Source organism: Macrotis lagotis, chromosome 6, assembly GCF_037893015.1.
Source record: "Macrotis lagotis isolate mMagLag1 chromosome 6, bilby.v1.9.chrom.fasta, whole genome shotgun sequence".
Classification (NCBI taxonomy): domain Eukaryota; kingdom Metazoa; phylum Chordata; class Mammalia; order Peramelemorphia; family Peramelidae; genus Macrotis; species Macrotis lagotis.
Window position 1 is genome coordinate 71,421,103 of NC_133663.1, and position 26,822 is coordinate 71,447,924.

The 26,822-nt window shown below is 37.3% G+C and overlaps 1 protein-coding gene and 1 long non-coding RNA gene across 3 annotated transcripts in view; both read left to right on the forward strand.

Moving 5' to 3' along the window:
- MARCHF4 (membrane associated ring-CH-type finger 4) overlaps positions 1 to 26,822 on the forward strand; it is a 132,867-nt gene that overhangs the window by 63,307 nt on the left and 42,738 nt on the right. The window lies entirely within an intron of this gene.
- LOC141491699 (uncharacterized) lies at positions 3,571 to 15,025 on the forward strand. Of its 2 annotated transcripts, none has more exons than XR_012469713.1 (3): positions 3,571 to 3,960; positions 14,311 to 14,446; positions 14,705 to 15,025. It is a non-coding gene; the product is annotated as an uncharacterized LOC141491699 (long non-coding RNA). The 2 variants fall into 2 exon arrangements; XR_012469712.1 differs by having other exon boundaries at positions 3,573 to 3,781.

Genomic DNA, 26,822 nt, shown 5'->3' on the forward strand with positions numbered 1-26,822 from the left:
ACATTCTTTGATTATATTACTTGATGGGTCATGAACTCTTAGCCTGTTCTTTGCTCCTCTATTTTATTATGTAATCTTTTATGTTTTAATCACACTTTCCAGCACTTTTTGTCAAATATTGAGTCCTTGGCCCAATAGTCGAGGTCTTTGTACAAACCCCTTAAAAAAGAAGCAAAAAGGGGCAGCTAGGTGTCACAGTGAATAGAGCACCAGTCTTGGAGTCAGGAGTACCTGGGTTCAAATCTGACCTCAGACACTTAATAATTACCTAGCCATGTGGCCTTGGGCAAGCCACTTAACCCCATTGCCTTGAAAAAAATCTTAAAAAAAGAAGCAAATACTTTTTAAAGTGTGGGGGACAACAATTTTATAAATGGGCAGGAAAAAGTTGTCCTCTTCTTTGTCCATTCAGTTGTTCTCTACACTTCCAAGAGCCCTAGGGACAATAGATCTCACACTTGGTTCATTCAAGTCAAGAGAATAGTGAGAAGGTTAGTGACTATATCGAGTCAGTTGCTCACCATGTTTCAAAAGTTTGAGTCAGTATTGTATCTCTTCCAATCCTTTTCCCCTCCAGAACAATATGATAGGATCAGAAGATCATAGATTTAGAGATGAAAAGGACTGTGCCTCACACAGTTTGGTGCTGCAGAGAGAGGTATGGACTTGGAGTCAATTATACTTGGGTTTTAATTTTGCCTGTGACACTTAATTAGCTGTGTGATCCTAGACAGCTCACTTAACCACTCTGACCCTAAATTCCCTGAGAATATCTGGATTTGTAGCTGGAAAGACATTATCAATCATCTAATTCAATTTCTTCAGTTTATATAGCCCTTAATAGCAGGATATAGCTCCCCACAGATGGAGCCAGGCCACAGCCACCCCTCTTCTCTTAATTGTGCAAACTAGCTAGACTGGTGACTCATGCTACAGGAAGAGGCCTGACCATTGTCCTGAAACAGTTGCTCAAGAAGACACTATTACACAATCTGTCATTGAAAGCATCAGACATTTGAAGCTAATTTCCAGTGTAGGATGGATTTGAGCAATTAATAATGATTAATAATGAACTTAGTAAATCAATGGAGCTTATTAATATTGTCATCCCACTGAATGGAAATATCCCAAGAATATGTCAGAGAAGATAAATGAGTCTGTGATGCTGGTAAAGGGGTCAAAACTCAATGTAATCAAGTTAGTACTATCTCAGGTGGTGAGCTGTTTTTTATTTCACTGTTAAATTTGACTTGGAACATAGATTCATTAAATGTTGGTTTTATTAGAGAGTCTATTTTTAGATTCCTGGCACATAAGACTATTTTTAAAAAATCTCAACCAAATATGAATGACTTGGATATATTTGCTTTTAAGAAATTTGCCTGGAAATCATGGTATGGTAATAAAAATTCTCCATGGTCACTCCTTTGATCACCTGTTAACATTTCTTTCCTTTTCTAACCCATAAGAGTCTCTCTTCTTGCCTTACACACTTTAAAGGGGTTCAGTGACAAAAAAGTACCTGTTCTCAGGGAGTTTTTGTTTACAATATGTAAACAGATGAGTATATATTTGATAAGGAAGAAGAAAGAAAGCACTAACAGCATCAGAAATAACAACTGAACTTTGAAATAAAGTCAGGGATTATAAAATGTAGAGGTGAGGATGTAGTGAATTCCAGTGTGGACAGACTAAGCATAGTTAGAGAGGCAAGAGACTTAGTGCAGAGTTGGGTAACTAAGCTCATTTGGCTGGAATCTAAAAGTTGTGAAGTGGAAGGATGTACAATAAAACTAGAAAGGTAGCCTTGAACCACTTTGTGAATGGAGATTTAAATGCTAAGTACTTTTAGCCTTGTCCCTATAATCTAGTGACAACATTATTATTATTATGCATATATTTTTAGTATAGCAAAAGAGGATTGATGTCTAACATGTTCCAGTTATGTGATCTTATGTAAATCACTTAACCTTTCTGAGCCTCAATTTCCTCATTTGAAAAATTGAACTATTTTCTATATTTGTGGGTGAAAGGAAATAATATACATAGTCTTTTAAAATATACCAACAATAACAATATTATTTATATAGCTTTTTAAGGTTTACAAAGAGCTTTGCATATGTTCTCATTTTATCCTCACAACTTTAATAGGTAAGTGCAATTTTTGTCCCTATTTTAAGGATGAAGAACCTAAGACAGATAGATTGTGACTCGCTTTGAGTCTTAGAATCTGCAAGCCCTCGGTGCTGATACAGATGATTGAGGGACTAACATGACTAGGCTGTGCATCTGACTCTGCCATGCTCACAACCCATTTTGAATCTACTCCATTATTCTGCTGTAAAATATCCTGGGATTCCCATATTCTGACCCTGTGACCTCAACTGACTGATTCTGCTATGTTTGTGCAGACAGAAGCAAAGGGATCCTGAGAAGACTCTAGGGTCCACTGTGACTGCTTTGTTATAATATGACCAGAGTTGACTAACCAGAGTGACTAATTTAAAACCATGTCATAATACAGCCAGTTCTCAGTTTTGCAAAGGTTGATTTAGTAAGGAGTCTCCAGTGAGTTTCCTTAGGAATTCCTCCCTCTTCCTTCTGTTTTCTACTTCTTCATTGCTCATTAGGTTTGGGAGAGGAAATTCAAACCCTGAATCATAGAACCTCCTAGATCTAGGAGCCTCCCCATTTTATAGTGCAGGAAATTGGAAGTGGAAGATGGAAGTAATTAGAAGGGAGGAAGGTTACAGTCTGACTAAAGTGGCTTTGCTAGGATATAAGGATCTCTTCATTCTCATCCTTCTTGTCTCCCTTTCCAGTGTCTGTTTTGAGTTCACTTCTTTGAAGAAAAATAATTTTACCAAAATAAAAAGTTCAAGAATGTGTATGTGTGTGTTTGGGGGGTATGATTGGTATAAAATATAAGAAATTCATGTCTCACAGGGCCCTCTCTAACCTCTTCTGAGTCAACAGTTGAAATATTTGGGGAAAGAGTAGGGCAATCCTTCCCTATTCCCCAACTGGACTTGCTTCTCTGATTCTGTGTAATCACTCTTTTTTTTCTATTTCTCTTTATTTCTCTATTTCTTAAGAGTCATATCCCCCCTTCCCCTCTATTTCTCCCTCCCTCCTTCTCTCCCCTCTTTTAAAGCTTTTCTTCTTTGTCTCTCTCTCTCTGTCTGTCTTTATCTCTTTATCTCACCTCTTTCTGTCTCTATCCTTTGTCTCTGATTATTTCTTTTCTTTTCTTTTTTAGATTTTTGCAAGGCAGTAGGGTTAAGTGGCTTGCCCAAGGCCACACAGCTAGGTATTATTGTCTGAGGCCTGATTTAAACTCAGGTACTCCTGACTCCAGGGCCAGTGCTCTGATTATTTCTTTCTGTCTCTGTCTGCCTGTCTTTTTCTCCTCCTCCCTCTTCTTCCATAAAACTAGAAACTGGCAAGAGTTTAAAAATAGAAACCTTCTCCATATCATATTTCTTACCTCTATCTCTTTTATCTTCTCCCCCTCTGTATTTTGCTGTATAAAAAGAAGCTATCTGGATGGGCTCCATTGAAGAGACACTCTCCCTGGCTATATAAAACAACAGATTCATAAACATCCCTCAGCCTGGCAGCATAAAGCCCAGTGTGAGTCACCATGAGTGTCAAGGGCTGCCAGTGGGAACCAGGGAACCAACCGCTTGCCATCACCCTGGGGTGGGACCATTCATTCACAGAGACCAGATGGCACAATCCATTCAGGTTTTCTCAGATGGAAATTTGGGCTTCCATATGGGTGAGTCTGTGTTGTCCCACCTCCTCCAGGGGCACTACTGAGATGTGTTGGATTCATCTGGACACTTAGAAATCAATCCCACCCCCATCTCCAGCAAAGGGAGGCATATTGAAAGCATCTAGTTGTCCAATAGAAGTGAGGTTTAGTGGAAAAAAGTTTGTAATTGCCTGTTTTGAAAGGTAAGAGATGAAGACAAAAGATATATATATATATATATATATATATATATATATCTATATATATATATATTAGAGAGGAAAAGAAAAATTGTATTAAGATAGTGGAAGAGGATATATGTGATTTATAGAATCCCAGGAAAGACTTTTATCCCCATTTTCTTATTCTCCCCCCTCCTTTCCTTTCCTCTTCTTCCCTCTTTTCCTCCCTCCATCTTCCCTACCCTCCTTTTCCTTCTCTCATCTTCTTTTTTCTAATCTTTCTTTCCTTTTCACTCCCATTCCTTCCTCTCATCTTTCTTTATCCCTGCTCACTTCTCTTCTTTCTTTTGAAGAAATGGATTTAGGATAAAAAAAATGGATGCATCCATGAGTATGACATAGGTAGAAGTTTCAGAGAAAATTGTATAAGAACAAATTGGTGAGAAAGGAAATCATACATGTATATTAATGAATGTGTATAGGATGTCAGGCCATGTTAGGTTATGTTGGTTTGTTTATTCTGTAGAGTTTTGTGGAGCATCTTTCATCTGAAAGGCTAGGCCAGAAGGTAAATGTATGAGAAAGAGAAGATAGAAGACACTAATCTTTGTGACCTTGCCTTCATGGGACCAGCCCACCTCAAGGGCAAACTGCAGCTCCATACTGACTTCTATGTTAAGACATAACAGGATCCAAAATCTGAGGTGCCATACTGTTATAAACATTGACAATGAATTCCATGGTTATTGTGTTTCCATGGTTTGAGATAGAAGAAATAAAACAGGACTTCATTCCATCATTTATTTATCTGAAAACTGTTAGTTACGTATCATATCCTAAGATGAGCCTTTTGAGTAACTATTCCTATTCTTTTTCTTCTCCTTTTACCACTACCCTAATCCTTCTCCTTCTCCTCCTCCTCTCTCAGTTGGAGTTGGGCATAGAGAACAGGATTGGTCCAATTAGTCTCAATCAATCAATCAAGCATTTTTTTCCAAAGAATAGAATAATTGAAGAATAGTGCTTTTATGGAATCATTATATTATTACTATTTGACATTTATATAGCTTTTAACATGGATTTGCTCATAAAATTTGCAACAATTCTGTGAGGAATTAGAATTAATATTACCCTGATTTTATATCTCAGTCAATCAATAAACATTTGTTAATCGTCTATGTACTGATATTCTCCAGAATGTTGAGAATACAAATACAAGAAAAAAATGAAACAGTACTTACTCTGCAGCAGTTTACATTTTGTCAGATAAAGAAACTGAGTTTCAGACAGATGAAGGGACTTGCCCAATGGCCATACAGCTAGTTAAGAGGTAGAATTCAAATCAAGGTCTCTACTGACTCCAGGTCCAGTTCTATCTTGTATGCTCCACAGTCTTTTTTTCAATCATTATTTGGTGGGGGGAAGAGAGCTCAAGAATCAAGGTCCCAAAATGAACCAAAGCAAAGACTATGAGGAGAAGTTAATGTAGGATATGAAAATAATTTAGATTCCATTATGTACCATTATCAGATAGCATTAAGTGCCCATTAGTACATAATGTAGTATCATTCTAAGATCTTGACCCCTCCCCATTCCATTTATGTGTATATCTGGACATACAGATTCATACATACCCATACAGATGCACCCAGAAGGACACTGTGGTGACATGAATAGAACTGAGGGTATGGCATTAGGTGGGCTAGAACTCAAATCCTAAATCAAACACTTCCTAGTTGTGTGACCCTGGGCAAGTCATCTCAGCTCTCTGTACCTTCATGTTTCTTCAACAGGAAAATGAGGATACTAATTGCACATCACTTCAGTCTATGAGCATCAAATGAGATAATATATTTAAATCATTTTACAAATTGTAATGAAAATGTCAGTTATGATGATGACATCAAGGCTCCTTAGCATGTTGATTTCAATCTTCCAACAAATCTCAGAACCTTCCTTTGTTGATCTCTACTCTAGTTGACGCCACTGTAAACTTGCTTAGGCACCGATCCATCTTGGTTAGCAATTACTAATGTTAGCATCACCCCAGACCCCAGACTCTTTGTCCATCCCAAGACTAAAAGGAAATTAAGATTATCTCCTTGGCAAAGAAATGTTGGGGATCTCTATTTGAAATCTGTTGCATGCCTATGGTTTACCTTTTTAAAGCCACAGGCTTATGGTTTCATGTAGGGCAATGGTTGACTAAATGAAAAGAGAGGTAAAACTGCCATTACCGGGATTATACAAAGTAGTATTTCCATAGGATTTTTGTGGTGATGGCCTTGACATGAAATAGGATCATGAAACTTAGAAGAGCAGCAGCCTGTAGTTAAATTTTTTTCCATGACTCTCCTATATTGTGCCAATACAGATATATAGATATAGGCACAATATAGGAGGGTCATATACATATACATATATACATAATATACATATACATGTGTATATATATGTATACATATATATATATATATGTATACCTTCTATTAAAGTGTTTTTTGGAATTCCAACTGGGTAAAATTATGTCTATTTCAACAAAAGGGGAAACTAAGACAGAATGAGAAAACTTTGAAATTGCAGAGGAAAGCTGATGTTTAATGTCAGTTTTCCACATATTGATCCCAGATGCCCATTCTCATGCTTTCCCTGCCCCATCAGAACAGGAGAAGGGAATGGGGGAAAGGAGGGGATTGAGTTGTTTTCCTTTCTGTCTCTCTGTTGTTGACTCTCAACTTTTCTACTGCTGACACCTAACTCCGAGTTCACAGTCACCCTTTGTGCCAGGAGAATGGCTGAATTGGAGCCACTACAGATGGTGTCTTTATTTTTAGTTGACTGCGCTGGCTTGAAAGCCTTCATGGATTCCAGTGGCTTATAGAGGAAGCTACAAATGAGAAACCACATAGAGTGTGAGTGAACAGTGGGATGGTACGGAATCCCACTGGAGTTGGCTTGTAATCTCAGACACTGAAAAATGGGGTAAGGAGTCTATGCCCCAATACTGAGGAAGGTCTCTTTCTAGGTGAATTTGGAAATATTTATTTAGGACCCTGGGGATCACTACAGGGCAAACCTGCCCCGTCTCCTATACCTTTCTGTGACTCAGCGATTCCTGGGAGTTTATTCCTGAGCTTGGGTGAAACTGAAGGAAGAAATGGATCTGGAAGTAAAGAATTAGGAAAAGGTGGGAGGTTAGAGCCATCCCCTTTGATTCATTTTGTTGTTGTTCAGTCAATTTTTTTTAGGTTTTTTGGTAAGGCAAGTGGGGTTAAGTGGCTTGCCCAAGGCCACACAGCTAGGTAATTATTAAGTGTTTGAGACTGGATTTGAATCCAGGTACACCTGACTCCAGGGCCAGTGCTTTATCCACTGCGCCACCTAGCCACCCTTGTTCAGTCATTTTGTGATCCCATTTGAGATTTTCTTAGCAAAGATACTGGAGTAATTTGATATTTCCTTCTCCAGCTCAGTTTATAGATGAGGAAACTGAGGCAAATGGGATTAAATGACTTTCCTAGGGCTACACAGCTAGCAAGTGTCTAAGACCACATTTGAACTCAGAAAGAAAAGTCTTCCTGGCTCCAGGGCTGGTGCTATATGCAATATGATGACATCTAGCTGATTCACTGGCACTGTCAGTTGCTTGCCCAGTAATCATTTTCTAATTGAATACTTTTTTATTTCCCACCATTCAAAAAATGGAATGGTTTCCCAGGGACAACCTCACATAGATTTCTAATAAAGCCTCCTTTTGCATGACATAAGGTAGGTTTTGGTTGTGAGTGGCATTGTTGTGAAGTGGCATCAACTACAGCAACATTATGTAGAATCTGTACTGCTAGACTACAAGGATGAATATATGAATGATAAGCATTCATGAAGTGCCAACTATGGATCAAATATTGTGCTAAGTGCTAAGGATGCAAATAGAAAAAAAAAGTTCTCAAGGAGCTCATATTCTAAAGGAGGAGAAAACACCTCTGACGTTATTGAAGAAGTTAGATGAGGAATTTGGGGTGGACAGAGTGCGTAGAGTCAAGAAGATGCTAGTTCAAATCTGACATCATACACTTTCTAGCTATTTGACCTTGGGCAAGTCAGTTAACCTCCGATTGCCTCAATTATCTCAACTGTAAAATGTGAAAAATACTACTGCCTGCCTACCTTGCATAGTTGTTGTGAAGATCAAATGAGATACTTTTAAAATGCTTAGTACAGTGCCTATATTGCTCTATAAATGCATATTTCATTCCCCCTTCATACAAATGAGGTTTCAGTTACAAGTCAGATAGAAAGATCCCTTGATTCTTATATTGTAGTCACAAAACAGTTGGTAATAAATCTCTTTTAATATTATTTGAACTGATAAAATCATATCCACTTCTGCACTGAACCATGTGACAATACCAAGGACTTTGATAGCAACAGTCTTTAGTAGCTGTGACTTCAAAACCCACAGGAGAATAGCCAGGCTGCATCTCTACAGGGGCTGCTTCCCAGGATATGGCTTCAGGAGTTGGGCTACAAAGCTTGGAAGGTACTGTCTTTCTCTGGCAGTTGGTCTAGATGGCAAGAAATGGAGAAGCAAGGGGAACTGTCCGTGGTGATTACTCCCCTTGATAAAACAGCATTTGGAGAGAAGAGAAACTATTGGGCATATATTTAAATTTTTTTAATCACTAGAAACATGTAGCCTTTATTATGGAGAAAGCTAGATTTTCTGTAGCCTGATAATTGCCAGCAATTAGTTTTCACAAATATTTCATTTGATCCTCACAACAAACCCAGGAGAAAAATGATTATTCCCATTTTATAGATGAGAAAACTGAAACAAATAGCAGTGAAGTGACTTGCCCTGGGTGCCATCTAACTATGCAACACCCCCCCCCCCCAAATTTGTGAAATGGCCTGCAATTCTTCCCATGGAATCTCCTGATTTTTAAATTTGTCTACTTAGTTGTTTTAGGACCTGGAAGGGATTGCCCTGGTCAGATGCATGAGTATTCTGGGCACCAAACACTTCCAACCATAAATGACTAAATAAATTGGCCTTCTGCTTTATAAATCTGTTTCTTCCGAGTTTAGCACGTAGGAGTTACTTTTTTTCTTAGAGCATGATCACTCACCTGAGAATGAAAATCAAGTTTTTGATTGCAAGACTTAAAAATTGGACCTTGGAGTAGAGGAACTACAGTTATTCAATTCAGCAACAAAAAATATTTTAAATTTCTTATTATGTGAAAAACACTGAAAATGCAGAGATGCCTGCCTTATCTTTTAAATTTTACTTTCCCTTTTAAATTTTTTAAAATGTGAAGTCACTTCCAAGGGCCTATTACAAGAGCTCCACATTCCCCATGATCCTTAATAAAATTAAACATTTAAAACTTATACTAAATGCTAAGAAATTGTATTGAACAAGGTTGTCTCCAAAAACGAAATATGAAAAATCTCTTCCCTCTGCTTCTTTGTAGAAGGAGGTTTCTTTAGATATGGAATACTAAATATGACGAAATTTTTTCAGTCATTTAGTTTTGTTGAACTTTTTTCCTCCTTTTTTTTCTCTTTATGTTATATGAATGCTTCTCTATGGAAGGGGGAGAAACACAGTGGAAAATGTATGTGATAGAAGAATGAAACATATGAATAAAATTATTTTTAAATAAGCATACCATGAATTTTTCATTTTTTTTGGTTCTGTTATCTGCATGTCCATCTCAAGTATATTTGCTGAAGTGGTGAGGTAATCTGAGGAAAAAGATGGTAGGCAGTCTTTGGGCCAAGCCAATCTATCTCCTTCCATTGCCTTGACAAAAGCCTCCTTCCGGACCCTGATGGAGATAGCCTAAGAAAGCCAATCTATCTCCTTCCATTGCCTTGACAAAAACCTCCTTCCGGACCCTGATGGAGATAGTCTAAGAGTTTCAGAAATAATGTTGTCTCCCAAATCATTAGTGTTGTTTTCAGTCCCCAACCTGCAGTCATCATCTGTCTGTGCTCAAGAAGCTATGATTGTGGTTGGCCTTCCATGGGAAGCATGGGATCTGAGTTTTATGTATTTTTAGACTGTGTTCCAGGGGAAGGAAAAGCAATTGCCATTGGAAACAAATAAAAAAAGTCAGGTCCTTGTGGGCAGGGACTTGCTCAGGGTTTCACATCTAGTCAGTGTCTGAGGTAGTATTCAAACCTTTCTGATATAAGACCCAACCTCTATCCACTTCTCCAACTATCTATCTATGTATCTATGTATCTATGTATCTATGTATCTATGTATCTATGTATCTATCTATCTATATCTATATCTATATCTATCTATCTATCTATCTATCTATCTATCTATCTATCTATCTATCTATATCCAAATCTTTCCAACTTTCTAACCGCTCTGTTTCTGGATCCATGTTCAGAGTGGGGTTACTAGTCATTTCTGACACATTTTAATCACAGACATATTTTTCTCTGCAGTTCCCTAAGCTTTTTTTTCAAGGAATCCCAGAGGTTAATTATCTGTAAAGGTTGGGGACTGTCCAATTGAATGACAAAAACAGCAATAATAATAATAAACTAGCATTTATATAGTACTTTAAGTTTTGCAATCCAAAGTTAACTCATTTGGATCTCAAAACAATGTTGAGAGGTAGGTAAGATTATTACCCCTATTTTATAGATGAAGAAACTGAGGCAGACAAAGGTTAAATGACTTGCTCAGGGTCTTAGGACTAGAGTCTAAGTCAGGATTCAAATTCTAGTCTTTCTAAAACAAGGTCCAAAGTCTATCTACTGTGCCAGCTAGCTGCATAGGTATATATAGATATGATATATGAACATATCTATATATCATTTATATATCTATATATTTAATAAATGATTGCTGAATCTATATAAATTTTGCTCTAATCCTTAAAAATTGGGTCATTTCAATTAAATGAACTTAAGGGAAAGCCATATGACATGGGGAAGCAGTACTGAACTCTGGGGTCAAAGGATCTGGATTCAAATTCTCATCTAGAGACTTATTATTTATGTGACCTTAGGCAAATCACTTAAGCTCCTAGGGTCTCTGAAAAGTAAAGGGGTTTGGCCTCCAAAGTTCTCAAACTTTCTGGTCTCAGAACCCTTTTATACTATTTTTTAAATTATTGAGGACACATGATTAATATGGATCTATTTTTAGCATGGTTATACATATAGAGCCTATATTAGATTGCTTTCTGTCAGGGGGAAAGGTGAAGAAGAAAAATGTAAAACTCAAAACCTTGCAAAAAGATGATTGTTGAACACTACCATTACATGTCTTTGAAAAAATATATAAAATATTTAAATTAAATTAAAAATTAAAAATAAATCATTGAGGATTCCAAGGACTTTTGCTTATAAGGGCTATGTAGATCACCTTTTAGTATTATTATGAAAATAATTTTGACCTGCTCCCTCTAAAAATGTTAGGGGTCCATAGACCATACTTTGAGAACTGCTGCCCTAGATGATTTTTGAGGTCCCATACTGCTCATGAGCAATCATATGAATTAAGAGCCTACTATGAGCACAGTAAAAGTCAATGCGTTATGATAATGGCTATAGATAGACTATAAAAAGTACTCTGTGTATTTTAAGGTTTGCAAAGCACTTGGGTATAAATTCATTTCAGTCAATATTATTCCCCATTCTCCCAGAGTTGTTGAGCATCAAAATAACTAACACATATAAAGTGTTTTGCAACTATCAAAGTGCTTTATCTGAGTTAGCTACCATTACCCCATTTTATATATGAGAAACCTTTGCATAAGAGAGATCAAATGACTTGCCCAGCATCACACAGCTGGCTCATGTCTGAGGCAGGATTCAAAATGCAGGTGGTCTTGGCAAGACTTGCTCTCTATTTTCTATAATACATAGCTAATAAAGAATTATGAGCTAACCTTAGAATCAGGAAAACCCAGATCCAAAGGTAAATCATGGGTTAGATTCATGCCTTAGTCCTTTCTCTAAACTACAGAATAGTTAGATAAGTGGAAGGAGTTTCCATACCAGAAGTTCCCTTCATTGATGAAATCAGAGACTTGGATTGAGAAATAAAACAACATAACTAGCAAGTTGTTGAGTAAGGCACTAGAGATTCAAATGCAAAGAACTAAATATATCCACCAATCATTTATTAAGTAGATAGATAAATCACATATCTATATATACATAGGCAGATAGCTGGAGAAGTGGATAGAGGTTGGGTCTTATATCAGAAAGGTTTGAACACTGCCTCAGACACTGACTAGATGTGAGACCCCGAGCAAGTCCCTGCCCACAAGGACCTGACTTTTTATGTTTGTTTCCAATGGCAAATGCTTCTCCTTCCCCTGGAACACAGTCTAAAAAATACATAAAATTCAGATTCCGTGCTCCCCATGGAAGGCCAACCACAATAATAGCTTTTTTGGGCACAGACGGGGGCAGACTATGGCCCTCATCCTTCCTCCCTTTCTCCCTCCTTCCCCACATACCTGCCTCCTTTGCTTTCCATGTGAAAAACTAAGGAGATGAAAGAAAATTGGATCTATGAAGTGATTAGTCAATTGGTATAGCCAACTATCTCTTTAAATTACTGTTGTCCTAATTATCCAAGCGATGCCAGTCCAGTTGGGAGAGATTTGATGCAGTCATCACTGGCACCGAGGACTAGATCAGAGGTCTTGGTTTTAGTGGCAAGGATTGCTGTTCCCAATAAAGAGAAGCTGCCCTGGGCTTTTGAGGGATGAGCCTGAAGTGAAGAAAGGCCATCTGGCTCTTTCAGACTTCCAGGAAAGGGGAGATGCTGAGTATCACCTACCTATTCCTCTAGACAAAAACAACAATTATTTATTAAGGCCTTCCTATGTGTCAAACACATGCTAAGCTACAGTCCAAGGAATGAACAAGAAGTTTAAAATGGAGATTTCTTTTTTAGGGAGTTTAGATGCCTGTTAAGGCATAGTACATGAACTGATTTCCTCTTGGGTAGGTAATTTTTCCACCAATTTATACTAAAACCCGACTAGCTGGTACATACATACATTTTCTTTTTTAAAATATTTTATTTTTACTCAATTACATGTGAAGAACATAGTAGGAATTTTCTTGAGGGTATTAAAGAATCAGAGAATTATGGCTTTAGAGCTAGAAGGAACCAGAAAGACCATGGAGTCCAATAATCTCATTTTACAGATGAGAAAACTGATACTTTAAAGTGAATTATCCATGGTTATATCAGTCTTAAAAGTCAGAGTGGGACTTGAACCCAGATCTTCCATACCCCATTATATGAGAGCTCTGTATCTGTTTCTGGATTCTAAGCAAGATGAAGAATTAGTGTTCCTTTTTGCTTCCTTTCCTGTTCACTTCTTGATGGATATATGGATTGATTACATGTATGGTGGGCACATGTATCAGAGGCAGTGTTAAAACAGGGATAGCCATGAACTCAGTGTGAGATGGAACAGGGTTCAAATCTCCTCCCTTTTCTCCTGGCCTTTATGAGTTGCTTGACTTGCCTTCATTTCTTTACCTATACAATGAAGACTTGAATAGCACCCGCCAGCTTGTATGTTCATTTTATCCTCTTCTGTGTGTATTATAGATGTACCAGATTACATGACTTGATAAAGACACTAGAGAGGTGTAGATCAATGTATCAGATGAGGTATGGGATATGTAGATATCAATTGGGGGAATCAACATGGGACACTTGAGCTATCCATCAATGACTAGCATCTGTAGACGATGGAGAGAAATTCAACAGAAGAAGCAGGGGAGACTTTCCAGACACAGGATAATAGTGGAATACAATCATAAAGGCTTGGGACCTTTATTTGTTGGGGGAAGAGAATAAGTGTTTATTAATCTATTGCTGGATACTATGCTAGGCACTATTATCCCATCTGATCCTCACAATAGCTTTGGGGGATGGGTGCTATTAATTTCTTCTTTTTACAGAGGAAACTGAATGACTTCTTGCCTGGGGTCACATAGCAAGCCTCCTGTCTGAGGCCAGATATGAAATCAGTTATCTCTGACTTCAGTCCAAGAGACACCTAGCTTTGCCAGAAGCTTGTTGAGTTTCCTTTAAGGATGATGTCCTCTTCTCCAGCCTATGGTGGAGGCAGAGGAAGGTTACAGGTAGTGATGTAGACCAGGTAGTTGAGACTTTATTCTCCCTTGTTGAGAGCTCTCCCCTCTAGGGGAGATGGAATTCTCATAGCTTCCCCTGTTGGAATTAATCAATCATCAATCAACAAATATTAAGACCATCCCATGTATCAAAGCATTGTTTGGGGCACAAGCCTGGGCTAGTGATTAATCTATAAAGCAAATAAGACCAGATTGTCTTTTGTCTCATAGGATTCTGTGAAACCTTTGGTCTAACCATGATGAACATTCATCTTGCATTCCATGGGTTCTATGAATTTTTAAATTGGTTTGATGAAAAGATCCACTAGGAAGACTAGCAGATGGGACTGTCTACCCAGGATTGATGGTAATGACTGGCCTTATGCATTCTATTTTAAATATATGGAGTTAGTACGGATTCATGAAACATTGGAAAAGGAATTGGAAAGGAGATTAAAGACTCTCAAGGTCAGTTTCCTCATTGTACAGGTGAGGAAACTGAGACCCAGAGAGATAATGAATAGCCCAAAGTTAAACAGGCAAGTAGCAGAGCTGAAATTTGAACCTACATCTTCTGACTCTAGGTCCCCCATGCTCATGTCGTTACACTATGTTATTTCCACAGTCAACAGAAGAGGAGGGCTTGATGCAGGTGCAGAGATGACGCCCAGGAGGATCTCTTGATTTGGTTGAACTTGATGCGCTGAGAGTGAAGAAATTCCTTGGGACCGGACTAGCTGGAAGCAGCAGATTCACCTTTCCGGGTCTAATTCTCAAATCCCTGGGCTGGGTTGGATGGGCCAGACCGGCCTGTGCTCATGGTGTGGAAATGGGCTGCCATTGGGGGACTTCTTGAAGCTTTCCCTCACCTGCTTCACAGCCAAACCTCCCTCAGACCTCCTGCTATGATGCCTTTGCAGCCAATTAAAATCCGATTCTATTCCCAGCAAGGGAGCTGGCAGCCTTGGGTCTTCCCAGCAGGCTGGGCTGGTAGCAATTACTGGCCTGGCTGGTGCCTGATTAGTTGAGGGGAGGCTGAAGAAGCCACCCTACCCCTGTGGTCAGCTTTTACCTGATAGGCAGGGGTTCCTCATCCCCAAGCTTTCACCCCTAAGCTATCATTCAGTTCCACTCCTGAGATATAAATTAACCTGTTCATTTCTCTACTCCTGGTATTAGAAACTAAGAAGTCAATCTATCTATAAGGAGGTCATCCCAAGAATACAATGGTTAGGATCTCCCCACCCCCCATTCAGGATCTGGTGGCTCTCAGCCACTTGCAATGATTCCCAATGGGAAGTCAGAGGGTACTTACTGTCGCCTACACCATGCTGTTCTGCTTGGGAAGTATCCACGTGTAAAGGCAAAGAGATGAGGATGATTCAGCCTGGAGAAGAGAGAAGGTTAAAGAGAGTAGTGAACAATAGGTCCCAAGATTCTGAAGCTATGTTGTTCACATACTTCAAGAGGGTAGGGCGTAGGCTGGCCCATTGCTTTGCCTCTTTCTTTAGAATCCCTAGATTCCTTCAAATTACACATCAGGTGCTACCTCCTACACTGATCTTTCCCATTCCCCCAGGTTTCCAGGGCTTTCTCTCAAAAAAATGTATATAATTTACATAACTATGGATATATATCCCTAACTCTGGGCAAACTGGATCCTGTCCTGGATGATGCCAGTTTTTTCCTGATTCATTCTTTACATCCTTCATCCTGGGACCAGGAGAAAAATCAACAAAAATTTAAGTTTGTCTCAAGACTCTCCCAAAGGGGATCAGAAAAATACTCAAGGTAGATGAGGTATAGGACAATTATTTTATTTCCTCGATTCCCCCACCATACTTAAAACACAAAAGACTCATAAATGTGCAGTGATAAAGACTTAAAATATGATAAGATAATCCATCAATTCCATTATACTTTGCTCCACATTTGATACTTAAAACATAAAACTTTTAGTGGGAATATTGAAGATATTTTATCTTCACATCAACTTTTACTGTTCAAACTACTCCCTCCAGGTTATTGTCTTCTACCATGCCAGCTTATGATTTGGGCTTATTCACCTGCTGTTCCAATTTATCTTTTCTCCCAAGAAGCATTTAGCTTCAGGTGTATCTGAGAGGGTTAGGAATTTCTAGCTTCTCAAACTCTTGTCTCCCAGGCTGGAGACATCTATTTTAGGATTATTTAATTTTTAGGAAGATTGTTTGATCACTGATGTCCAGAGATAGAAAATACAAAGCAGTTGTAGCCAGATACCCATGGTCCAGGCTTAGTCTTGCCTAGACCAGACATGATCCTTTTGCCATCTATGTACAAGCAGCCACATGGCTAATTGGGGTTGGAGGGAGGAGCCCTTGGTATATATCCAAGTCTTCTACCATAAGAAATGCTACACATTCAGAAAAGAACAAGAGCAGACCCTTGTCTTACCCTTTAAAGTCTAGAGAGTGAGTGCTTCTTTTAACTTTAATTTCCAGTTTGACCCATCCACCTCCCTCAGCAGATGTTCTGAAGGGATGCTCTCCTGCCTAACCCCTGCTATATTTGTATTTACTTAACTCTACACATGTTGTTTCTCCCAGCAGAATGGGTCTTGCACAGAGCAGACACCACATATTTATTGAATTGAAAGAACTTAAACAGGAGGATTCTAGGTTGGACATTATACAGGAGGTCCCAACTCTAGAGAACTCTTCCCTGGGCTTGGTTTCTCTCTCCAGATCCTCTTGGCAGGAGGTCTATAAGCAACTCCTCAGAGCCAGAAAAGGCCTTAGGGATCATCAAGAACAGGACTTCTTAACCTCTTTTGTGTCATGGATCTACTTGGCAGATTGGTGAAGCCTTTGGATGCCTTCTTACAATAATGTTTTTAAATATATATAATATATAGCATGTAAGGGAAATCCATTATTTTGAAAAACATCAAAATATGTTTATTTTAGAAATATACATATGTATGGTTTTAAAATCCACATTAATAAACCCTGATCTAGTTTAATCTCATTTTTATAGATAAGAAAACTGAGATCCAGAGAGGATTAGTGATTTAGGTAGACAATGAGGTAGTGAGTATCACAAGTTTGTAGTATCAGAACTAGGATACAGATCTAGGTCTGAAGGTGACAAATTCTTTGTAATGTGCCCTAGTATTTCTCTAAAGGAGATAAGAGAAAATGATCCACTGAGGGATCTGTTCCCTTAAATAATTTTCCTACCTGTTGGAATGCCGACTGTGTGTGTGTGTGTGTGTGTGTGTGTGTGTGCATATCTACAACTAAATCTACTGTGTTGCAATACAATGTCTCTGCTTCATCAGAGGCAGGGGAATAGCCAAAATGACCTCTGGAGGAAACCAGCTGCCTGAGTAACATGAGACTATAGGTCTCCACGAAACTAGAAGTAAGGGGCCAGATGAAACAGAAGCTGAGTGTATTAACAGACACCGGAGTCAACAGATGAGTCTATTCACCTGTCATCCAAACCCAAATGCTGCTTGGTAAGCCCTCCCCAAGATGGTCATGATGGGGAGTGAAAGCCAAGATTTCCGGAAGCAGGGCTGCCCAAGGACAAGTGAATAAGGGAATGAGATTGTATTTCCTGAGCGACTTTGGACAGCTAGGATCAGGGCAGGAAGGAGAGACTTCCAAAGTGGACCAGAGGTGGGGGTCTCTTAAACAGAGCTTTGAATCTTAGGGATTCACCTCTGTCACTCACCTCCAGTGCTGTCCTAGAGAAAGTATTTGGGCCTCAGTTTCTCTTTTTATAAACTGAGGAAGGAGTGATTATGTCTGGAAAGAGGGCTTTAGAGGGCAAGGCACTATAAGGTGGACTAAAGAAAGTTTTAAAAATAGTGAGACAGGTTGTATATACACCTTACCCTCTGTTTCAAGGCCAGTTTGGGGAGGAAGTGAAGCAAAGATAGAGAATTTCTGTCAGAAGAATCTAGAAAAGTGACTGATAGGATAAAATGCTCACTTCTAATTCTCGTATTAGAGGTTCTCCAAAAAGACCTTGGTTTAAGTCATCTTCTTCCACCTCGTCAATGGAATCTTCCTTGGTAATTTCCCAATACAATGGGTCTTCTTTTCCTTCCTAGCAGTCAAATCTTCCCAGGACATTCATTAACTGTGTAACCCTGGGAAAAATCACTTGAATTTTCTTAGCCTCAGTGTTCTCATCTATAAAATGGGAATGATAATAAAAGCACCAACCTCCCAGGGTTAATGTGAGAATCAAATGAGATAATATTTTTCCCTAGTTAAAAAAAAAGTCTGGGAACCAGACTCCAAGCTGGATAATTTCACCAAGGTCAACTATTGTTACTTTGTGTATTTTGCCTAAATAATTATTGTGAAAATAGAACAAGAAAACTACCTTCTAGTTATATTTACCCGCATATCTATGTATCATACCCTAGACTTCACTTTTCTCCTTGTATCTCCCGAATTTGATACCTTGCCTTACACATTTTGTTGTTCCGACATTGCAGTTATTTCCAACTTTCATGACACCATTTGGGGTTTTCTTGACAAAAATACTTGAGTGGTTTGCTATTTTATTCTGTAGTTAATTTTACAGATGAGAAAACTGGGACAAATGGGATTAGGTGTCTTGTCCAGGATCACAATACTAAGGTGTATCTGAAGCTGGATTTGAACTCAGGAGCTCCAGGCCAATTGCCCTAGCTGCCTGCCCTCCATCCAGTAGGTGCTTAATAAGTGTCTAATTGAACAAAGTTGTGATTCCCATTTGGGGAGGGGAAGGGGTTATGACTGAATATTTATTTTCTAATCAAAATTATTTTTATTTTGAGTAACAGCAAACTCTTTGAAATAACTAGGGAAACTGAGATTACACACCACTATGGCTGGAAATTACTTTCTTTGAGGGCAGGTGCCAAGGAAGGGCTGCCCCAGAGGGCCAACCTGGCTTTTACCCAATGGCCTGTGGGATAATCTATACTCCTTGGCACTTCGAGGAACCCAAAGTATGAGCAGATAAATGAGTTCTTCTTGGAACACAGCCCAAGGACCTGGTATCTTGGGAACTTGTCCAGTCTGATTGGTGGTAAGAGCTGAATTCTGACAGGACTATGCTGTACTTCAAACTTATAAAAATAATTCTTGATGATGAGGAGGAAATAGAAGATAGATATACATGCTCACATATGGATAGACAGATAAAAACAAATAAATATTTATATTGATTAGTCAGTTAGGTGATGCAATAGATAGAGGACCAGGAAGACTTTTTATTCCTGAGTTCAAATATGGCCTCAGACATTTACCATTTGTTTGATCCTGGGCAAGTCACTTAATCCTGTTTGCCTCAATTTCTCCATTTGTAAAATAAACTGGAGAAGGAAATGACCAAAGAACTCTAGTATCTTTGCCCCCCAAAATCCAAAACCTAAAATGGGTCTTCAAGAGGCAGACCTGACCAAAATGATGAACAAATAAATCTATGTTGAATAAAACACAACAGCAATACTAACAGATAGAGTTATGAATATAAATTCGCATCCCTCATACTTCCTTTCTCACATCTCCCAGGCAGCTATTTATTTGTTTATTATGCACATCATGATTCCCTTCATAGAACTGAATATTATATAAATTCAGTTATTGCAGATGAAGTTCCTTTTTCTATTATCAGCTGAGTAAATTTAGAGACAGAGTGAATAGGTATATTTGTCTTAAAACAGTTAAAGTATGGCAAGAAAAGTACCATGGGAATAAAATAATTATTGTGAAAATAGAAAAAACCTCCCTGGAACTAGATTTTTGTTATGTTGTATTGTATGTTTGGGTGGATGCTTTTGACATTGTTTTCTGAGAGTTGACATGAATGAACAGAAAGGTTAAAAAATTTTGCCTTGGGTATAGAAACAGATTCTACATTGGTTCTAGATTATGTATGAGTGTACGTGTGTGTGTGTGTGTGTGTGTGTGTGTGTGTGTGTGTGTGTGTGTATGTAGAAGCTGAGGTACTGGTATGACAGCAATTATCCTGTCAACTGAATCGATATAGACAATGAATTGTCCATCAAATGAGATATATGTATTTTCATATTTTTAAAATGTATTGATTGATTCTGCCAATTGATTTTTCTCCTTTATTTTTATAAAATATTCTTTGTTATATATGATTACTTTCTGGTAGGGGAAAACAGGAAGGATGCAGGGGGAAATTTGAAACAAAAGATAAGAATTCAGATTTTTAAAAAACTATTGCTTTTGTAAATTTTTTAGCTTAAATACAAAATAAGAAAAGAAAAAAAACCCATTACCATGTACACAGTAGATTATGAGAACAGAATGACTATAAAACAATAAATTTCCATTTCAAGACAACCTAATAAATTCCACACATTGCTTTCAAAGTTGCCCAGCTTTGCTTCTCTGATGGTTTTCTTTTGTTCACTATTATAAACTTTTTACTTTTTTTCCTTCTCTCTCACCTCACCACCCTAAAGAAAGCTACAATTAAGTGCATGTATATATGCACATATTTATATATAATACATATATACTAATATATGCATATATATTCATGCACATATATGTAAGACTGTCCTATGCCTATTTCCATCTATCACCTGTTTCTCTGACAGTGAATAGTATATTCCTTCATAAATCTAAGTCTTTCTAAATCAACCAGGTCATAATTTCCTTTAGCAACAGCAATATTCCATCTCAATCACATCCTATCTGAGAGATTGTCTATGAAAGTATTCACCCCAAATTTCCTTCCTTCCATTCTTGGTGACAAAAAATTTTATTTATACAAGAAAATTTTAATTTAAAATGATCAAAATCATTTATACTTCAACAATGTTCTCACTTTTATAATACAGTTTAAGATCTGAGACTGCTAAATCTGCTTCCATTACATTTTTTCTCCCCTGTTTCTTTGAACTTCTTTGAAGTTCCTGACCTTTTGTTTTCCAAATGAAGTTTGTTATTTTTTTCTAACTCAATAAAATAATTTTTAGTAATTTAATTAGAATCACAGAGTTAATAGATTAGTTAGGTAAAACTGTCATTTCAAGAATTATATTGGCTTTACTTACCCGTGAACAAAGAATATTACTTAAATTATTTAGAGTTTATTTGTATAAAAACCTCTTTTGAGTTTATATTCATATAGTTTCTGTGTCTCTTTTGTAGGTATATTCAGTATTTATACTGTCTACTTATTTTAAAAGAAATAATATTGAATAATATTGCTGACATATAACATAGTCTCTATTTTCACTTTTGATTAAATCTATTTTGAGCTTTGAGCTCATGATTTCTATTGCTACTTTTTTTAATATACTAAATTCTACTCCTTCCCTTTCTCTCCTGAAAGCAATATATTGTTGAATTCAGATTTTTAATCAGTTGTTTCTGTTTTATAAGTAAATTCATCCTATTCACATTCTGAGCTATAATGACTTCTGTATTTTACTTCCCTATCCCTTCCTCATTCCCCTGGTTTTATTTCTTCTATTTTTTTTTTAGCTTTTTTTTCAGGGCAATAGGGTTAAGTGGCTTGCCCAGGACCACACAACTAGCTAATTATTAAGTGTCTGAGGTCAGATTTGAACTCAGGTATTCCTGACTCCAGGGCCGGTGCTCTATCCACTGTGCCACCTAGCCACCCCACCCTGGTTTTACTTCTAGTCACTATCTTGCTCTTCTATTCCTTAACCTATCCATCCCTCTAAGAGTCCTTCTTTTATCCTCTCTACCTTATTATCCCTTTGCCCTCTTTTTTCTTTTGTACCCTTCCAGATATACATGTTTTTCCCTCTTTAACTCATTTAATCCCAATGAGAATAAGGTACCAGATTCCTCTCCCCCTAACTTCTGTGTCAGTTTTCCTTTCATGCTTCATTTGTACATGATAATTACTCCTTTTTATTTCTTCCTACATAATTTTATTTTTTTAGACTCATTCTATCATAGCTAGTTCAGCTTACATCTTCCTTTCAAATTATCCAAATAATGACAACTATAAGAGTAAGGCTAATATTTTCACATATATAAAATAAATAATTGACCTTATTAAGTCCCTTATGATTGGTCTTTAATGTTTATCTTAATTTTTTCCTGGATGTTTGTTATATGTCACAATTTGCCTTAAGTTCTGGGGATTTTGTCAGAAAAACCTGAAAGTCTGAGTTCATTAAATATCTTTTTTTCTTTCAGGATTTTATTTAACTTTGCAGGAAGGTAAATTGCAGAATACAATGCATACAATTTTATCAAAATTGCTGAGGTGATGTGATGTGATTTAAAAAAATATATTTTTTTATCAAAAGTCTCAAAATGGTCCTAAAAAATTCAAGAATCATCTTAAGGTATATTTTATAGTTTCTAAAATCATCTTTTATTCATTGATGACTACAATAACCCATGAAACTTTAAAAAGTCTTAAACCTAGACTGGTCATTTTTCTCATGATTCTCTCATTTTTCTTACACCTCTCCTGAGTATTTTTTAAAAAAATGAAACAATAGAAAGATCATAGTGAAAACTTATCTAGTTCTTATCTCAGCATTATTCTGGAAAACTGGAAGCCTCCACCTTCTATATTATGGTTGGGATAAATCACTACTCCATTAAAAAGTTGTTACATATTTGACTGATGTTTTAATATTTAATTAAATATTAATGGGCGCTATTTAATGGGGGACTTGCCACTAGGAAGAATCAGTAGAGAAATATCCATGATTGTCTTCAAAATCCCCTTTTAGACCTTGCAACTGCTGTGTGGATGGCAGTTCAAATATTAAAAAAAGCAGCTAAGTGGCACAATGGATTGAGCACTGGTTTTGGACTCTGGAGGATGGGAATTGGAATCCTGCTTCAGACACTTGAAGTTTACTAACTGTGTGATCTTGGGCAAGTCACTTAATCCTGAATGCCTCGCATCCAGGGCCATCTCCAGTCATCCCAATTCTTATCTGGCCAGTGGATCCAGATGGTTATGGAGAAGAAGGTGAGGTTGGTGATTTAGCACAGCATCCCTCACTCAGATCCAATTCATGTGCTTGTCTTGGAGTCACCTCCCCTGATGTAATTGTCTTTGAGAACAAAGGACAAATATCATTATCATCAGTAACTTTGCTGGGTATTACCCTTGGCCATAACCCCAACTCTTTTGCTTGATGAAATATAGTATTTTAAGAACATGGTCCTTCATAACAGTAAGTGCTAAGTCATGTGTAATTCTTATTGCAGCTCCATGTTATTTAAATTATTTTTTCTTGTTGCTTACGATATTTTCTCCTTAACTTGGGAACTTTAAAACTTGGCTATGATATTCCTGAAAGTTTTCCTCTTGGAATCTCTTTTAGGTGGTGACTGAATTTTCTCTAGTTCTAGTCTGTCTTCTTGTTCTGAAATTTCAGAACAATTTTCCTTCATAATTTCTTATATTATCAATATTCGTTTTTGATCATATTTTTCAGGTAGTCTGATTATCCTTATTTCTCTTCCATCTGTTCTCCAGATCTAATGAGATGTGTTACTTTCTTTTCTATTTTGTCATTCTTTTGATTGTGTTTTATGATTTCTTGATGTCTTAGAACATCATTAACTTCCCCTTGCCCAACTCTTTTCAAGGAATTATTTTCTTCCTTCAGGTTTTGAGTGTCTATTTCCAGTTGCTTGACCTTTATTTTTTTCTATTTTTTCTTGATCTCTCTTTATTTGTTTTTTTTAAGTCCTTTTTAAGTTCTTTCAAGAACTTTTTGTGTTTGGGATCATTGACATTTCTTATTGAACAAGGGGTTGTTTTTTTAATTTCCATTATCTACTCTGATTATGGACCCAGATTTCCTCTATCACCATAGTAATTATCTTTGAGTTCTTTCTCCTTTGCTTACTCAATTTTATTTATTCTGTTTGTTATAGTTTGTTTTTAGAAGTTATTGGTGTAAGCAAATTGTAGTCCCAAGCTGTGGGGAATGATACCCCAAGTCTCTGGTCCTTCTTATTGTAATTTTCTGAAATCTATGTCAAGGCAAACTTGGACTTTTCCTTCTTCCACCTAGGCCACAGGTAGGGCCTCCTGTCACACTGTCCCATGGATGATCTTGGTTCCTGTCATCCCTCCAGTGATTGCAAACTACAGCTATCCTTTCTGTCCTGGAACTGTTCTCCTACAAGTGCCCATAACCGACAGGATCTCTCCCCTTCGATATTACACTCAACAAGCATATGCTAGCTCTTTCTCCCTGCAAATCCCCAGGATGTATCTGGTCATCACTGTGCCTGGTGTCTCTTAATAGGGGAGGGTCCTTCAGTCTTTTCTTATCCATCCATCCATCCATCCAACTCTCACACTGTCAGTGAAATAAAAGTTTCTAAGGCTGCGAGGCTGCCTCTCCACCAGCTGCCCCCAGGACTTGTTGTTTATTAATTCTGCAAAATCATTCTAGAGGTGGTTGCACTTTGCTCAGGCTAAACCTCTAGCCATGAAGGTTAGATCTTTCCTGGGGTCTTCTCAAATTGTCTTAGGAGGACTACTGCTCTACCCCATGTTTATTTCTGTTACTCTGGGGCAATGTTCTTTACTGTTTTGTGGAGGAAATGTGGAGAGCCAATAGTATTTGGACCTATTCTGCCATCTTCCCAGAATTCTCTCCCAGTAGATTTATTTTTTAAATGAATTAAATGGGATATATTTAAAATGATTTACACATCTTAGAGTGTCACATAAATGGGGTTATATTTTAATCAATTAAAGACTTACATCCCCTTTGTCTTTGGTTCTGGGTTTATTTCTCCCCAACTTTTCTGGATAACTACCACAAACTCTTCTTTGTTCTGACTGTGTCAACCCAGTTTTATTCTCTTAAGGGGAAGACTCAGCCTTGGGGCAATTTAGGTGTGGGTGGGAGTCAGAAGAATTATGGTCTAGGCCAACCTTGATGATGTGTTAAGTTCCATGGGGTAGGGGAATCAAATAGGAAAAGACTTCAATTTAGAAATCAGAGCCACCCCCATACAACGATTGCCAGAGAAAGCTCAAAATAGCTTCCTCTCTCTTGAGAACAGAATCCCAGGATAAGAAGAGACTTTTGGAGGTCATCTTGTCTATCTTCCATGCCTCTGATTGGATCTCACTCCAAGTAGGCTAGACTGGGAAGATTTATAAAGGTTTTAGATTCTGCCTTCTTTATCTGTTCCAGTCCTTGACTTTTACTGAGGGGGGAGTCTTCCTTAGAGCAAATTCTTAGGCTTCAGCAGAAGTAAGTATGAGATGACTTCCTCAGGGGGTTATCACTGTCAGGGTATGTGGTTTAGGAATCCGAGTTCCCTAGTTTCTTCCTTTGCTTCATTGGTCTGTGGATTCAAACCTAACTAAGATCTGGAAGCTTTGACTGAAAAGAACCTTTTCTTTGATATCCTCTCTTGGACTTCTTCCACATCCTGCACAAATAATTAACTCATAAAATAAATATTCACAATGTTCTTGAACTACTGCTGTTATAAAAGAAAAGGACAGGATTCTCATCCTTGAGAAATCTATAGTCCTAAGCAAAGGTAAATAAAATGAGAGTTTTCAAGCTACAAAATTCACGAGGACCCACTGACTTCTATTTCCTTGTATTACAAAGGAGAAGACTGAAACCTAATAAATGTCATAGAAGCTTGGGTTTGAGCTTGTTCTCTCAATTGAAACCCAGCATTTGGTCCTCTATTCCTCCCTAATTGGGGAAAACTTTCATAAAGGACATATGAGAATACAAATCATTTAGTTGGACTCATGGAAATGGGATATATTTGGAGGTATGCTGATAAATATTTAATAACCATCTCTTCACCCCCCCAATAAGCAATAAGGACTTTTAAGTTTAATTTGCATTATTAACATTTCCTTATCACTTTCTTTATCTAGACCATGGGTGTTCAACCTTCTAGCTTTTATGGACCATGTTACCAAACAAAAACTTGTCAGGGCCTATTCAGAGAATTTAATATTTATTTATGACAATGTAATCCATATTATGAATAAGTATGATAATAAAATATGATAATGCAATAAAGTATAATGAAATTTAATAGAGTCAAATTATAAAAATGAGTATAATAATAAAACATTTACATTTAAAACGAAAGATAAGAACTTGTCATTTTCAATGTGAATACTGAACCTTCCTTTTTGATACCAGTGCATCTCTATCTGGTTTGACAGAGGTTGTAGCAATGAAAAAAAATATTTTCAAGATGCTCATATGAAATTTTTGTTCCAATTTTATTCTTTGTGTACTTCAAATGAGAAAAAAGTTACTCTCAAATATATGAAGTCCCCAAAAGAGATGTCATGAACAGGGCATGATTGTGAAATGCTGGATATTTTTCTTTAGGCAGACACAACTTATTAAAGTCCAATAAAGACACTTGAATAAGTTTTTCTTTAAGTTGCATATCTGATCATAATTTGTTACGTTCTATCTGCAAGTTTGCAGGCAATGTGTTGTCAACAGAATGGAGCAGCAAATATACTGAAATGTAGTTGGTTTTTTCTAAAATCTTGAAACCTATTCTCAAAGTCTTGTGAGAAAATAGCAATTAATGTTGCATACAATAGAGTTACATCTTGCAATTATGAGTCATATAACATTTCAAAATAAAGATCCAAATTGCCATATGCATATCTTTTGTAAAAAAATCTAAAAAACTCCTACCATCTGTGAGACCACACAATATTAGTTATGTCAAAAACTCAAACCCTATTAG